Raw genomic sequence first — 17,648 nt, forward strand, 5'->3', positions numbered from 1 at the left:
TTCAATAAACCCTGGTCCAAGCAGTTAGAGTGGTGCTCACTCTAACTTATTTTGCAAGAACCACACGGGAGACCGTATGCCCTTTTAAGCACTTGCAAGTGGAGAGTCATTCATCGCTGTGCATACAGCGATGATCGAATTAAGTCTGACTTGGGATTCTTGCAAGACAGTTTTTATTGAGAGAAAGCAGGGTGGGGTGAGAGTGGTCAGGATGGGGGTGAAACCCCTGGCCTCTGGTCAAATCATAGCAGGGGGCTGTTTTACGATGTTGTGTAAACAGAACAACTTAGATTGCTTCCTCTGCAGCTGGTCAATCAGTTCAAAAGATCTTAGCACTTTGTTCTACTACTTAGTTAAGGACAGGACACGTTTAGTTATTACAGGTTACATTCCAACATAAGCACAGGATCAACCTAATTTATCAACCCTAACATATCCCACCTGTTTATCATATGATTATGTCACCCCAATTAACAAACATAAGCAAGAAAATATAATGAAGATAGAAGAATAAAAACAAAAACACAGAAACATCATCGTATTCATCACTTGCGAGGCATTTTCGACGGTCAAATCATCAAGTTACCGTGAAAAACATTCAGCTAATCAGCATTATTGCAATCTTCTGTCCGCAGCGCATTAAAATCATCACATTCAACATGCCCGAGATGTTGTATTCGCACTTCAGCTACGGTAGACACAGATCTTGATATAGCTGACTTCAAACATGAGATAATAGTAGGTCGTAAATGAGCACAATAACAATCACAGGAGGCACAAGTTTCAACAGCAGTTGCCTTCAGGCCCCGGAGAATAGCCATGAAAAGAAATCCCATTGATGTGGGACTTTGTCTTTTGACATGGCCTGCTGTAAGTTCTTCAGTGAGTTCACAGCGTCGTTGATGTGAGTGTCATTAACTCTTGGAATGTATGTGCAACAGGAAGTCCCAATTATGTGGCACATGCCACCTTGCTCTGCAGTCAAGTCTAGAATCAACCTGTTTCGCAAGACCATCAGTCAAATAGCCTGAATCTCTGTTTTGTTCATCATTGACTTGCAGCAAGAGATTCACAAAGGATTGAAAATGATAGTTGACTGTCTCGATGAAGAGTGATTGTTTCCCAACTCCGATCCAAGGAAAAAGCGCATGAACGACTTTGTCTCCGACGGACCACACCTTGTGGCTGTCAGGGACATTCGTACCCCAGACGGGGTAATGTGGTTCAAAGGTTGCCCTGCGTCGACGTCCAGAAGAGTTGTGTGCTGTCGTCAGCTGATGATGTTGTATTCTGTAGGTGTGGTCGGTCACCCACACTGGTGCACACACTCTTGTCCAGTTGGCGGGCAGCATCGGACAACTCTTGTGACCACAAAGCCACGAGCCTTTCTGAATGAAGTAGGTTCCGTGCGATGGTGCAGCCATGTTGGTAGGAGAGCCCTTACGCCTTGAAATGGCTCTCCCATCCTGGCACTCAGCGGTGATGTCCAAAGCTCCCATCCAGTTTCCTTCTGGAGAGCAGTCGTTAATGCATTTGTGGGTTTCATTTTCTTGGATGAAACTCGTGTAGTCCATTCCAGGTAGCCTTTTTGTTTAGGCCATTTGTGGTATCTATCGTCCTTCAACAGTCACATTGGTACTAATCCAAAAGAGTTTGATCACAGGTTCTTTTGTGTGAGTCCAGGACAGTAGGGGTAGCATCACTGACTGTGACAGCACGGTATTGAAATCCAACCCCTCCCACAGAGGTTATGCATTTCACTTCAGTGACAGTCATTGTTCTGGCCTCCAGGTGAACTTGCGTGGAGGAAGGGGGTTTTGGAACACACATAGCATCCCTCCTGTGTGTGGGATCTCACAGTGAACGTCACACCCCGGTACCAAGTGTTGGTTTCGTGTGGGTTTCTGGGGTCCCATGACCAGTCCTCAAAGTTCTTATCATGTGACCATCTTTTTCCTCGGTCGACATTGTCAATTGGTCTATACAGATGAGCCCATAGACCATAGCGCGCTTCAACCACACCGCAGCAGATGATCCACCTGGCATGTGGTGCTCCGTTGCTACTAGGATGGCAGAGACACTGATATTTCCCATTGCCTAGTCAGAGTAGGAATCTTATGGATTCGTTTCTTCACCAACATTGAGACGCCCTGCCCTAAACGACGAGGCCCCTTTGATGTTAGACTTCCCCCCTCTCCAAAAATGGGGTCCAGCGCTCTCTGTTACGTCCAGTGGTTGAGGTGAAACCAGCTGGGCCTTCCAGCAATGTTCAGTGCAGTGGGGGTAGTCAGCAAGACTTGGAATGGTTCCTCCCACCATGGCTGGCCCAGTTTGTCCTTTTTGACAACCTTTATGTCGTCTCAGTCTCCTGGCTTGGAGCGGTTGTTGACCTGTGGGGAAGAAAGATCAGGCGGCAGTAAATTTGCATTTGACACATCTTTCAGTTTGAGTGCTCTGATCATGCTATCTGCCAAGGACTGTTCCTCGTCTGCTTTTTGCAAATGTTGTATCATTCACCAGTCAATTTTATTGCCCTTTTGAACTGGGCAGATAGGAGTGTTTTGCAAGAAGATTTTGAGCACTTCCTAATTATTCCTCCTAACCAAAGACCATTTATGACAGGGGTTAACCCATTTATTGCCTCCTGTTTTAAAGGATATTGCTTAACTCTTGGACGCCACTCTGATCTTGGTTTGATCTGTGCTGGGGGAATGGACGCTAAAAGTCCTACATCGGATGGGCCCTTTGTCCAGTTTTTCAGGAAGCCCAGCCAATTCCCCCTCCTCCGTCTGATTCAAACAAGTGTTGATTAGCCAGGGAAGCGCATAAGCGCGTGCCCTTCCAACAGCTGCACCACTTCCTCATAGCTTATTTAGTCACTTTTCAATCATCTGCTTCAAGCAAAAGTTTGAAAAGCTTGAGAAAAGTTCAACTTAATGGTATGACGCCAAATGTATTAGGGAATCCATATGTCGTAAAGTGTTGTATTTATCTTTCACCATCTGTCCTACTCCCTCCCTCCTTCTGAGGCTTGGCAACGCCCATGCCTCACACCTTGACAAACTTTTTGGGAGGAAGTGTTCTTTACTACACATGATTCTATCATCATTCAATTTGACTTTCTTTCCAAAATGCTTTTCAATTTCCCAATTCACACATCTTCTGCATGTGTTACTGGTTCTCCAGTTTTTTCTCTAGTTAATCATCAATCCAAAAGCAACCTTTTTTTCTTAGCATTTAACTCACTCAAAATCACTCTTTCTTCAAAGGCTTTCTACTAATTTTCCATAGTAGTCTCCAACACTTCAACCATTCAACCTGTATTTTCCTTTCATTCAGGCAATCATTCATCCTAGCTCATTTGCATCTCACACACAGTCTCCAAAAAGGAGTCTTTCTATCACATTGGTCCCAATTCATCCAAGTTTTCCTCACAACATTCACATATCATTTTCAACTCAAGGTCCCTGATAGAAGAATCCACCAATCCCAAAAAAACTCACCGCAAAAAAAAAAAAACTGCTGGCAAATTAATCTGAATTTTTTTCTTTGGTTTTAAATTTAAAGACAACTCAATCTGTCGGATCTAACTCACATATACTAGAAGCTTGTATAATCTTATAACACAACCAATCAATTATTCCTATTAAATGTAGCATTGCAATGTCTTAAATTCACAATTTTGCTTCTTCCAATTCCTGAAAGCATGTTCTGTCTTTTTTTCTTTTGTTCCCGAATTTCTCATGAGGGCTCGACATTAATATGCACTCGTGTGGATCAGTTTCTGCCCGCAAACAGATTTCTCTCTTTTCCTCTCATTTTAATTTTTCAAAATAGTTTCTGTTTTGCGGTGCAAATTGGATAGACCAGTCTAGCAAATTTCTTTGCCCTAAAGGTTTAGCCACTTTCATCATTTTAACACATACGCACACACATGCACAGCTCTCACACGCGAAAGGTGGGGGGCCCCGCACCAATGATTCGTCACAGGCTGCCCATTTCCTGCAATCAATCATGAGCTGGTTCCCGCCCATACACGCGAGAACAGCACATTCTAATTCTTTATTTATCTTTTAGAAGCAATTTTTATTTCTTTACCACTTGATTTGTAAATTTTAACTTGAGTGTGCACACATAATTTCATCCCTGGTCATTTGTCATGCCGTAATTTGACAATGAATCTAAACCAAAAGTTACGTGTTTTTTTTCTTTTAATGCGCTCATAATGTCTCATGCTGTATGGACATCTATTATTTCTTTCTCTGTAGGAGCATGAGCGGTCAAATGGGAGGAAGCTAGTCATGCTGAAAATTTGACTCTTTCTCTGTCTCTTCTTCCACCCTTTGCTTGGTTTTGTTTTACATGAAGACACACTCTTGCCAAGTATCCCCGTTTCCCACTGTTCCAACAGTCCAAATTTGATGTGGATTTTGAATTGAATGGCGGCCTGCGTCCTTGTTGGCTTCTAACTCTTTCTCTGCCATGTTGGGAACTTTGGAAGAAGACTGTTGTAGCTTCATCTAGATCAGGGATGGGCAATTAATTTTTACAAGGGGCCACATGAAAAACCTGAGTTGTGTCAGAGGGCCACACCTACGGTAACTTAAACCTGCTCAATTTTCTTCCATTGTAAAATGCACTAAATTATTTATTTTAAATAGTTGGTACTGGTAATTAGAAGAATACAATTATTCTGTTTATATTTATATATTATATTGTTATTATAATATAATATATTATATTATATTTATATTTATGTGGCGGCTCGGTGGCGCACTGGGTAGCACGTCCGCCTCACAGTTAGGAGGGTGCGGGTTCGATTCCACCTCCGGCCCTCCCTGTGTGGAGTTTGCATGTTCTCCCCGGGCCCGCGTGGGTTTTCTCCGGGCACTCCGGTTTCCTCCCACATCCCAAAAACATGCTTGGTAGGCCGATTGAGCACTCCAAATTGTCCCTAGGTGTGAGTGCGAGTGCGGATGGTTGTTTGTCTCTGTGTGCCCTGCAATTGGCTGGCAACCGGTTCAGGGTGTCCCCCGCCTACTGCCCGTTGATGGCTGGGATAGGCTCCAGCACGCCCGCGACCCCCGTGGGGACTAAGCGGTTCAGAAAATGGATGGATGGATGGATATTTATATTAAGCTATGTGAAATTGTGGTGTAAAGGTCAAATAAAAAAACAATTGTTAATCAGTACAATTTATTCTTAACTTCTTTAACTTTTACTCAAATGACAAAGCCGCTCCATCTCTGGGTGTGAAGTTTGATAAAAAGTCCTTGTTGGGCTTGCAGTTTTGCCAGCAATGCATCAGACTCTGATGCGCCCTGTTTATCAGACAGATGTATTTTTTCTCATGCTTGGTCATGTAGTGGCGACTCAAATTATATTCTTTAAACACAGCGACCTGTGTACCACAAATCAGGCACATGGCTTTACCTTTCATTTCTGTAAAGAAATACTTGGCAGTCCATGTCTTGTTGAAAACACTTGAGGGTCAGCACACATTTCTCGGGCAGCATTACTTCGCACTGTTCACCTTCACGCACAGCTCACATACTACGCTACACGGAAGTGCGACGCCTTTCAAAATAAAAGCGAAACAGTTGTATTGTACGCACGACACTATTTTTTTATTATTTTTTAAATTAGGGAGTAATCAAATATAATTTACGATTGGCCTCATGCGGGCCGGACAGGGACGCACAAAGGGCCGGATGTGGCCCGCAGGAAGTAATTTGCCCAGGTCTGATCTAGATCATTATCATCATCATCTAGATCAGTGGTTCTTAACCTTGTTGGGGGTACCGAACCCCACCAGTTTCATATGCGCATTCACCGAACCCATCGTTAGTGATTTTTTTTTTTTTTTTTAATTCTAGACATAGATGTTTTTTACTGGTGCACAAAATGAGCCATGCATGAACATCACCTTGTTCAAAGAACAAAACTAACACTATGTATGAACTCACAACAAATTACATACTGGTATATCAGAATTTACACAATAAATCAGGTTTGTTCGGACCTCCTCAGTGGAGGCTCTGTCGAACCCTTAAGACCGACTCACCGAACCCCTAGGGTTCGATCGAACCCAGGTTAAGAACCACTGATCTAGATGAAATAGATAAGAACTTTTGCCTTTCTCGATCACTTTGTCAGCGTCTCTGGCCCACTGCATGGTTGTTGTAACACAAGCAGTGTCCGCTTCCACCAAGTGTTTCCTCACCCAGTTGCCTAATTCAGGCGAGAAACCAGTGAGGAGCGCATTTTTAAGATGTTGTTGATAAGCACTCTCAGCTGCATCATTAAATGGGATGTCACTGTGCAACGTTAATTCTTTTTCAAATCTTAATTGAATGGAGGCCTCATCACTTTTAATTTTTCTATATTTTGTCTTTTGAATTTGTTCTCTTCTCTCTTGTGAAGCTTTCAACCACACTCAAGCACATTGCAATTCTCTCTCTTTACTTTCCTTTCTCAATCCCTTTGGCTTCCTAGCCACACTCTCCTCCAAAATGTCTACCGGTTCGTTCCACATTTCAACTTTCAACTTTCCTTGTACTCCATACTTTTTCTTCCACTTCGGCATGTATTGCATACAATTAAGAAATCTACTCGCATCTCCTTCAAGAGCTAGAGATGTACCGTATTTATTTCCCATCTTAATTTGGTATTTTAGGTTTATACAATTATTTTTTCAATTTTTTTCTTTGAGGATCCTCAATGCAGGTTTAAATGGACCTTTCAACATTTTTGTTGCCTGTGTTATTTGCTAGTACTGCTCTTTAGTCAATTTATCCTACCATCCCTGTGTAACTGCATCTGTGGCAGTATTTCAGCTCAAAGTATTTTTGTTCTCACCTATTAATGGTGATCATTGAGGCGGAATCATTTCACACGGACCCGTTTTAGTAACGGACCACCGGCGAAAATCTCCGCCAGGAAAGGCCAGTTTTTCTAAGCTGTTGACTAGCCAAGTTATAGTTAAGTTTCTTAAGCCTTACTAACCACCTCTCACGCCTGTATATGAAGCTAATAAGGTAATGAGGGTGACGTTTTTGTGTTGTTTCATTGCGGAAGTTTGCATTTGATTTATGTACCTTGTTTATCAGCATTGAAGCTTACGTGTTTGCTGCGGTATTGTAGTATTGAATATGTTTGCTAGTGGTGATATATGTATGTATATATATATATATATATATATATATATATATATATATATATATATATATATATATATATATATATATATATATATATATATATATATATATATATTGTAATGATTATTGTGATGATGTTTAAACGTTTATTTGTTTAATAGTCTTATAGGTTTTATATGTTTTGTGATTAAGTTAATTAGCAGAAGTGCAATATGTTGTGAAAGGAGATCAAAGGAGATTATTTTGAGCATATTTATTTATTGTTAAGAAATGCACTGTATGTTTATGTTTTGTTTACACAGTTCTCACGGTCTGTCAAGTCAAGATAAACAGATCAGTAACAAAAAGAACTCGAAGCTGTCTTTTATATACGAGAGGGAGTTATACCCTGCCTACACGAAGTCCTCTTTACAAAAAGAAAGAGTTGCTTCATCCGGAGGGGGACTCTACAACACCCCCTCCTTCCCTGGGAACTAAAGACAACAGTCCTGTTACCCAGCCCTGCCAACGCGAAGTAGTACTCTTTAGAACAGTGGTTTTCAAATGGGGGTACACTAGGGGGTACGTGAGATTTTACAAAAATTTATAAAACAGTTTGAGAACCACTGCTCCAGAAAAGCCACTTCATCCGGAGGGGGACTCTACAACACCCCCTCCTTCCACAAGACTTAAGAGCTTCTGTCCTGCCTATTTACATTTTCCTGTGAACTTTTCCTTTTACGCGTTTCACATCTTTTACTTTAGGGCTTTTACTTACTTGTCCCCTGGTTCGTTGCACTTCCGGATCCCGTTAATCCACTGTTGTCAGACGAAGGCAGACCTAAGATGCTGGCCCAGCGAAGAATTTTCTTCCAAGGTCTTTCTTTTCCAGGTCCTCCTAATGGACGCTGGCTTGTCGACAATGCAGCACGTCGTCCTCCGTCTACCACAGTGGTTCTTAACCTTGTTGGAGGTACCGAACCCCACCAGTTTCATATGCGCATTCACCGAACCTCTCGTTAGTGATTATTATTTTTTTTTTTTAAATTCTAGACATAGATGTTTTTTACTGGTGCACAAAATGAGCCATGCATGAACATCACCTTGTTCAAAGAACAAAACCAACACAATGCATGAACTCACAACAAATTACATACTGGTAAATCAGAATTTACACAATAAATCAGGTTTGTTCGGACCTCCTCAGTGGAGGCTCTGTCGAACCCCTGAGACTGACTCACCGAACCCCTAGGGTTCGATCGAACGTTAAGGACCACTGGTCTACCAGCAGTGGGTATGTGAGGGATCCGGGTCACGGCACCAAAATGTTAGAGTGGTGCTCATTGTAACTTATTTTGTAAGAACCACACGGGAGACAGTATGCCCTTTTAAGCACTTGCAAGTGGAGAGTCATTTGTCGCTGTGCATACAGCGATGATCGAATGAGGTCTGACTTGGGATTCTTGCAAGAGAGTTATTATTGAGAGAAAGCAGGGTGGGGGTGAGAGTCGTCAGGATGGGGGTGAAACCCCTGGCCTCTGGTCAAATCATAGCAGGGGGGTGTTTTATGATGTTCTGTCAACAGAACAACTTAGATTCCTTCCTCTGCAGCTGGTCAATCAGTTCAAAAGATCTTAGCACTTTGTTCTACTACTTTGTTAAGGACAGGACACGTTTGGTTAATTATTACAGGTTACATTCCAACATAAGCATAGGATCAACCTAATCTATCAACCCTAACACAAGCTGCATTTGGTCACCCTGCTCCATTCGATCCGTGACACCACCTGTTAAGGAAATGTTGGGCTTTCCGGGAGAAACCCATAAAGGAGAGGAGAGCGTTCCTGAAAGAGCACAGAATCTGCTTTAAGTGTTGCACGTCTACTAAGCACATGGCCCAGGACTGCAAGTATACAGCCACATGTATTGAATGCGGGAGTGAGAAACATAACTCTGTACTTCGCCCTGGGCCAATATTGCAGACCAAGGAGCCAGCCCCCACTACAGAGCATGGCGGCGAGCTAGCCCCTACAGCTCCTTCGGAGGTCACAAGCAATTGCACCGATGTCTGCGGTGGCGATCAGAGCAACAGATCATGCTCTAAAATCTGCCTTGTCAGGATCTACCCTATCAACCATCGTGAGAAAGCGACAAAGGTCTACGCAATCATCGATGAACACAGCAACAGATCCTTGGCTCGTTCCGAGTTCTTCGACACCTTCAATGTCCAAGGACCCCCTTCTCCATACTCTCTTCGCACATGCTCTGGAGGGACAGAAACCATGGGGAGAAGAGCTCCAGGCTACCAAATAAAATCCATGGACGGCAAAGTTAGGCTTCTCCTACCAAGTCTTGTAGAATGCAACGACATCCCAAACAATAGATCCGAGATACCAACTCCGAATGCTGCATCCAACCATCCTCACCTGAAATCAGTCACTCATCTCATCCCAGAACTTGAACAGAGCACTCCCATAATGCTTCTCCTTGGACGAGACATCATCACGGCCCATAAAGTCTGCAAGCAGGTGAACGGTCCAAGAGATGCTCCATTCGCCCAGAAACTCGTCCTTGGATGGGTGATCGTCGGAAATGTGTGTTTGGGAGGGGTTCACAAGCCTGAGACCATAAACGTCCTGTATACCAGGACTATAGAGCAGAAACGCCCCTCCATCTTCAAACCCTGCCTGAACGTCTTTCAGGTGAAAGAGAGGTACAGTCAATTCCAAGGCACCGATCATCCTAAGCTACAGTCGACAGAGAAACTTACTGGCAACGGAGAAACCGACCAGCTGGGTTCTACAGTGTTTCAACAAACAAAGGATGATAATAAGGTGGCTCCCTCCATTGACGATCTCTCGTTCCTGAACATCGTGGAAAGGAACCTAAAGAAAAACAAAGATAATAGCTGGGTGTCCCCGCTTCCATTTAAGTCACCAAGGCGTCGCCTCTCTGACAACGAAATTCAGGCCACAAATCGACTTTCATCACTGAGACGGAGTCTTGAAAGGAAACCAGTGATGAAACAGCATTTCTTCACCTTCATGGAGAAGGTCTTTCAGAACAAACACGCAGAAGTGGCCCCTCCTCTGAAGGAGGACGAAGAGCGTTGGTACTTACCAACCTTCGGCGTTTATCATCCAAGGAAGCCCAGCAACATCCATGTGGTGTTCGACTCAAGCACCCAGCACGGAGGAGTCTCACTGAATAATGTTCTGCTGACCGGACCTGACCTTAACAATAACCTGCTCGGGGTACTTCTCAGGTTCCGGAAGGAGGCTGTGGCAGTGACAGCGGACATCGGACAAATGTTCCAGTTTCCTCATCAGGAAAGAGGACCGCAACTTCCTTAGGTTCCTGTGGTTCCGGGACAACGACTCATCCAAAAACATTATCAAGCACTGCATGAAGGTCCACGTATTCGGGAATAGTCCCTCCCCTGCGGTAGCCATCTACTGCTTCCGGCAGAGCACAGAGAACGGGGACCCCAGCGTCAGTTTGTCAAACGGGACTTTTATGTGGATGACGGCTTGAAGTCGTTCCCTATAGTGGAAGCAGCAGTGGACCTGCTCAAGCGAACGCAAGACACTCTCTCAGAATCAAACTTGCGACTGCATAAAATCGCCTCAAACGATAGCGAAGTAATGGAGGCCCTCCCAGCCCGAGACCACGCTACAGACGTCAAAGACCTGGATCTCGGTTCCGATGTGCTTCCCATGCAGCGCAGCTTGGGCCTCAACTGGGACCTAATGTTTGAAACCTTCACCTTCAAGTTAGGCAACGAAGAGAAACCCTTCACCCGCCGAGGCATCCTATCTACCGTGAACAGCATTTACGATCCTCTCGGATTCATCGCCCCACTCACCATCCAAGGCAAAGACATTCTCAGTGAACTAACAAAGGATCATAGTGACTGGGACTCCCCTCTCCCACAAGAGATGGAAGAGACGTGGATCACACGGCGGTCTTTGGACGACCTTGGCACCCTCCAGATACCACGGACCTACGCAGAGATCTCTCTCAGCAATGGCACGCAGAGAGTTATGCGTCTTTTGCGATGCCTCAACAAAAGCAATCAGTGCTGTAGCCCAGGGGACCCCAACCCCCAGTCCGTGGGTCACTTGGTACCGGGCCGCCAAGCCACACAGGAAAAATAAACATATTTTTTATTTATCGACGATCAATTCATTCTGGTCAAGACGCTCGTCCTGGTCACGTAATATGTTTTCTGAGTCGAGCCCGCAAAAATTAGTAAGAATTTATTTTGGAGAAAAAAAAAAGTTGCTGTGTTCCTTGACACAAGACGCTCGTCTTGGTCACGTGACATGTCACCCCAGTTGAGCCCGCAAGGCAAGCAAAAATGACCAAGAAGCAGAGAAGTTTGGAAAGCTTCTTCGGTAAGGGAAAAAAGCCCAATGAGGAGACTGAAGAAGAAGAGGCTACCACTTCTAAGAAAAGGAAAGCTGCATTTAAAAGAACATTTCTGGACTCGTACTTAAAATATGAATTTTTCGCCAGGTGACTCTGAGGCGCCAAGCGCACTCGGCATATGTGGTGACAGGCTAGCTAACGAGGAAATGAAGCCTTCAAAACTGCTTCGGCACATGGAGACCAAGCATCCTGCATTAACAGACAAACCTTAACCACTTCGGGTGTCATTGTTTCCGGTTACGCCTAGATGGTTTCTGGGAAACGAGCTCAGTGCTCCCACTAATTTAATGTAATGGTGAGTTTTATTTTTGTGTCGTTTATACTTGTTTTTATGCCAGTCATATCATTTTCTTTCATCGTAATTATATATTTATTATACATGTATTATTTATATAAATTTGTTATTTATTTATATAAAGGCTCGGTGGCGCACTGGGTAGCACGTCCGCCTCACAGTTAGGAGGGTGCGGGTTCGATTCCACCTCCAGCCCTCCCTGTGTGGAGTTTGCATGTTCTCCCCGGGCCCGCGTGGGTTTTCTCCGGGCACTCCGGTTTCCTCCCACATTCCAAAAACATGCTTGGTAGGCCGATTGAAGACTCCAAATTGTCCCTAGGTGTGAGTGTGAGTGCGAATGGTTGTCTGTCTCTGTGTGCCCTGCGATTGGCTGGCAACCGGTTCAGGGTGTCCCCCGCCTACTGCCCGATGACGGCTGGGATAGGCTCCAGCACGCCCGCGACCCCCGTGGGGACTAAGCGGTTCAGAAAATGGATGGATGGATGGATGTTATTTATTTATATAAAGGCCGGTCCGCAAAAATATTTCTGACGCGTAACCGGTCCGTGGCGCAAAAAAGGTTGGGGACCACTGCTGTAGCCTATCTTAGGCTAACAGATGCAGAGGACACCATCCATGCGAGCTTCGTTATGGGTAAGGCTAAGCTGGCCCCCATCCCCGAGCACACAGTGCCAAGACTCGAGCTCTGCGGAGCGGTTTTTGTAGTGGAACTTGCTGAACTCATCTCCTCAGAGATCGACATGCAACTAGACGAGACTACCTTATACAGCGACACAACCTTTCTCACCCAGAAGGTGAATGTACCTTCAGCCCCAGTTGTTGACTGGATCAAAGACCTCCACAAGTCCCAGTGGCGCCAAGTCCAACATCTGGCCCAAACGTTCTGGGATCAATGGAAGAAGCAATACCTCGCATCACTTCAGCCGCGACTGAAGTGGCAGGCTCCCACTCCAAGCATTCAGCCTGGGTGCATTGTCCTTCTCAAAGACAATCAGGTCGTGAGAAACGAGTGGCCTCTTGGACTGATTACTCAGGTCTTCCCCAGCTGCGATGGCATGGTACGTAAAGTCGAGGTCCAGACAGGCGGGACATAACTGTACCAGCGTCCCATCTCCGAGACGGTCCTCCTTCTTGCCCCTGATAAGAAACAGTAAAAACTGTATGATGGGCCTTTAAGGTTGTGGCAAAATGCCAGATGGGGAGTGTCATGTCTTTGTAGTCTGTGATCAGTGTTACGATAGAGTAGGTCACGTGACTATAATCCGGAAGTAAGCGCATGTTAGTACGGTGTTGAAAGCGAGCGCTGCTTGTTCTATTCTCTCCTGCAGTTCGGCAAAACTACTACCTACATTTTGTGTTACACAAGGCATTGTTGGTATGTACCTTTGTATAAGTTATTATGTGTCGAAATACATCCTTAGAATTCTGAAATTATTATTATTATAGTGTTCTGTGATGTTAGACGATCTGTTGGGAAAGCTAACGTCATGTCGGTTAGCATTGAGTTTCATGGTTAAAAAAGTCAAAGTCAAAGTCAGCTTTATTGTCAATTTCTCCACATGCCAAAGACACATAAAGAAACCGAAATTTCGTTCCCCCCTATCCCACGGTGACAAGACATGGCTCACAACAGACAAACAAGTAAACAAGTATAACAAAACCGTGCTGAATAAATAATGAATAAATAACACAATAAATAAATAAATAAGAGGAGCAGAAAAAAAAAAAAAGGAGCAAGTGCGCGTACAGCAGACATTCCCGAAAATAGCGCAACAGTGCCGCACACTACGCAGAAGGGGGTAGCGAATTCAGGGCCCTAACAGCCTGGAGAAAGAAGCTGTTGGCGAGTCTGGTGGTGCGGGAGCGCAGGCTCCTGTACCTCTTCCCAGAGGGCAGAAGGTCAAACAAAGAGTGAGCCGGGTGACTCACATCTCTGGCAATCGAGGTTGCCTTGCGGGCGAGATGGGAGGTGTAAATGTCCTTCAGGGAGGGGAGCGAAGCACCAATAATCTTACCAGCCGTATTCACTATGCGCTGCAGGGCCTTCAAGTTCTGTTCAGTGCAGTTACCACCCCAGACAGCGATGCAACTGGTGAGGACGCTCTCAATGGTGCCACGGTAGAATGTAGACAGGACTGCCTGAGGAGCACATGCACGCCTGAGCTTCCGCAGGAAGTACAGGCGGCGCTGAGCTTTCTTTGCCAGTGACGAGGTGTTTGCGGACCAGGAGAGGTCCTCACTGATGTGCACCCCCAGGAACTTGGTGCAGCTCACCCTCTCCACCACAGCACCGTCGATGATCAGCGGCAGGTGTGTTGTGCGACCCTTCCGGAAGTCAACAATGATTTCCTTGGTCTTATTGACGTTCAGCAGGAGGTTGTTGTCCCTGCACCACGTGGTCAGAAGGCCAACTTCCGACCTGTACCGAGTCTCGTCGCCCTTTGTGATGAGACCCACCAGAGTCGTGTCGTCAGCAAACTTCACTATGCGGTTGTCGCTGTAGGTCGCAGTGCAGTCATGCGTCAGCAGGGTGAAGAGCAATGGACTGAGCACGCAGCCCTGGGGGGCCCCCGTGCTCAGCGTGATGCTGGCGGAGATTTTGTCGCCAACACGCACCACCTGAGGCCTCTGACAGAGGAAGTCCAGTACCCAGTTGCAGAAGGAGGTACTGAGGCCCAGCTCGTCGAGTTTGCGGATGAGTCGCTGCGGCACAATGGTGTTGAAGGCAGAGCTGAAGTCCACAAACAGCAACCTTTCATATGAGTCCTTTCTCTCCAGGTGGGTTAGGGCCGAGTGGAGGGCAGAGCAGATGGCATCTTCAGAGGACCGCTTGGCACGGTACGCAAACTGGAAAGGGTCAATGGCGGGGGGGAGAACGGACTTGATGTGCTCCATGACCAGCCGCTCAAAGCACTTCATGATGATGGGCGTCAGTGCCACAGGGCGGTAGTCATTGAAGCAGGACGGTGCAGGTTTCTTCGGCACAGGAACGATGGTGGCAGCCTTGAAACACGTTAACGTTAGTCATTCTCCTGTTGCCCTATTGTGGGCACATCAATGTGTTCATGTGTAATAAATATGTTAATAATGATTCACTAATTCATAGATTTCATATTTATTTAATTCATTTTGTTCGTATGACTGATTTATACAATGTGGTTTGTATTCTCTCAGTTTCACCCTTTCCCTTGTTATTAAACCTGGAATCAACCTTCAACCTGGCTTTCAGAGTCTTGATGAGTGAAAGTGGTTGAGCTTACTGTTTTCGGATATTCAACATATTTGGAGGGCAGGATAGTCAGTCTGTCCCGTGATGCTATCCGTATACTCACTGCTCTCTACCCGTCTGACTCCCGTTGCCAACTGGGCCGTTCGCTGACTCGACTTGTCTCGTTTTGCCAGCCGCCTGCCCGTTGTTGACCACGTTCTGCTCGCCCCCCGTCCTGACCGATCGCTTGCTTCCGACCACGTCCTGCTCGCCTCCCGCCCCGACTCCACGCTCGACCATGACTTCGCTTTTCACAGGCACTTCCCCACGCTACGTACCTGCCTTGCTGATGGCGAAGAGAAAAAAGATGATGGTTACCGAACATTTCAGAGTGAGTGGACCGGAGAATTCGCATTTGTGGAGAGAGGAGGCTCTGCTACGTGCCTCATATGCAATGACAAAATTGCATCAATGAAACGCTCCAATATCAAGCACCACTGCTTGCGACATGCTACATTTGCAACCAAATACCCAGCTGGGGACAGCAGAAAGAAAGTGTGTCAAGAGCTCCAGAGGAAGATCCAAGCTAGTCAACAGCAACTCCGTGTATGGACCAGACAAGGTGACTTTAATTCAGCTAGTTTTGCTGGTGCATTAGCAATTGTGAGGAACGGAAAGCCATTCACGGATGGCGAGTATTTCAAAACATTTATGCTTGATGTGGCTAATGAACTTTTTGACCAACCCAAGGTCACGTCTAACTGATGAGAACCTCAACGCATGGATGAAGCTCAACCTCATCCAGACTACAAAACCATCAGCAAAACGATGCAGGCCCAGAAGTCTCATTAATGGTATTTTTTTATTTTTTATTTTGTAAAAACGTTATTAAAAAGAATACATTTGTACACTCAAAAAATTGTTGGTCTTAATTAAAACACATGCATTTAATTGTATTTAGCCTATCGTGTTTTTTTTAATGGCATGGCTCTTACGGGAAATTATTTTTTAAAAAATGGCCCCCATTTTTTTTAATTTTTTAAAAAAGGTTCCTGACCCCTGCTTGTAGACGTATTGCTTTGACGTCAGGTGGCTCCTTGGCGCACTGGTTACCACGTCCACCTTACTGTTAGGAGGGTGCGGGTTCGATTCCACCTCCAGCCGTCCTTGCGTGGAGTTTGTTCTCCCTGTGCCCATGTGGGTTTTCTCCGGGCACTCCGATTTCCTCTCACATCCCAAAAACATGCTTTGTAGGCGGATTGAGCCCCTAGGTGCGAGTGCGGAGGGTTGTTTGTCTCTCTTTGCCCTGCGATTGTCTGGCAAACAGTTCAGGGTGTCCCCTGCCTACTGCCCAATGACTGCTGGGATAGGCTCCAGCACGCCCGCGACCTCTACGGGGACAGGCAGTATAGAAAATGGATGGATGGAGTCTTTGGCGTCACCTTGTGGCTTTTGTGGGCAGTTACAACCCATTTTGAGGGGCCCCTGGAGTTTTGCTATACGGTAGGGTTCACTGTAAATACAGTGGTTCCCCACTTGCAGCAAAGCTCTACTTTTGTCTAAATGAAACGTCCCAACTCATTTTAAAATATTTTCTTGCCACAGAGATGCCCGAAGATGGCGGCAAAGCGCCTCTATGTGCATAAAAGTAATTCCCAACTGACTTCCTTGACACAGGTGCAAAAAAAAAAAACCACACCAAGTGATCTCGAATTTTCTGCAAATAAGACTAAGACTAGATCTTTATTGTCATTGTCACACATGTACAACGAAATTTAAAAACTGCCAACCGATCAGTGCAAAGATAAAAAATAAAATAAATACAATAAATAGAATAAAAAGTTAAGAAATAACAGGATAGGCAAAAAAAAAAAAAAAATCAGACGCTTCATCGTTGGCTTTCAATTTTTGGCCACAAGATGTCAGTGTCGTCATTTGCAGAAGCTCCCGAGCGACGTGCCTGAGCAAGGCAAACGTATTTGCATTTGTTGAAGAGATTTAAAAATAGTTTTTAGACAGTCCACGTTAGACAGTACATTCCTACCACTAAAATACAAGCTATTTCTCTACAGCGAAAACGAGATTTTATGTATTACAGATGATAATTATGGTTGTAAAAAACAAAGTTACCTTCCCATCGACATGAAGTATATTTTATATTTTTGAAACGTCGAACGTCAAGATTAGCGACATTGCAAACTTTTATGTTTGGGCCGCTTGGGGGCGCTGTTGCCCCACTTTAATTGGAAAACGAAAAATGGGAAGCAAACTTTGCATCAATTTTTCATTTGATGGAGGTGCAAGGCGTCGGATCTTATGACGACAGCCTGGCACAGGCCCTCGGAATCATTGCCCAAATCGGGGCTGAGAATGTTGCAAACACAACATTGTGGACATGAAGACTGAAGAATGACTGTGAGTCGACACCAAGACTTCACATGAAGACTTTGTCTTCGAACGCATTATGAATACAAAGACTTCACATATGAGGACTTGATACAAACGTTTGCACAGCACAAACGCTTACAAATATCTGACGTACTAATCACACTCAAAATATCGAGGAAGCACAATA

The 17,648-nt window shown here is 45.0% G+C and overlaps 1 long non-coding RNA gene across 1 annotated transcript; it reads left to right on the forward strand.

The window, feature by feature from the left end:
- The first annotated feature begins 8,676 nt into the window (after nt 1–8,676).
- On the forward strand, nt 8,677–15,082 carry LOC148385689 (uncharacterized). The gene is made up of 4 exons (XR_015863528.1): nt 8,677–13,240; nt 13,906–14,175; nt 14,369–14,530; nt 14,644–15,082. It is a non-coding gene; the product is annotated as an uncharacterized LOC148385689 (long non-coding RNA).
- Nucleotides 15,083–17,648: the final 2,566 nt, after the last annotated feature.

This window comes from Syngnathus floridae, chromosome 16 (genome assembly GCF_059516105.1).
Source record: "Syngnathus floridae isolate MCC-2025c chromosome 16, RoL_Sflo_1.0, whole genome shotgun sequence".
Classification (NCBI taxonomy): Eukaryota; Metazoa; Chordata; class Actinopteri; order Syngnathiformes; family Syngnathidae; genus Syngnathus; species Syngnathus floridae.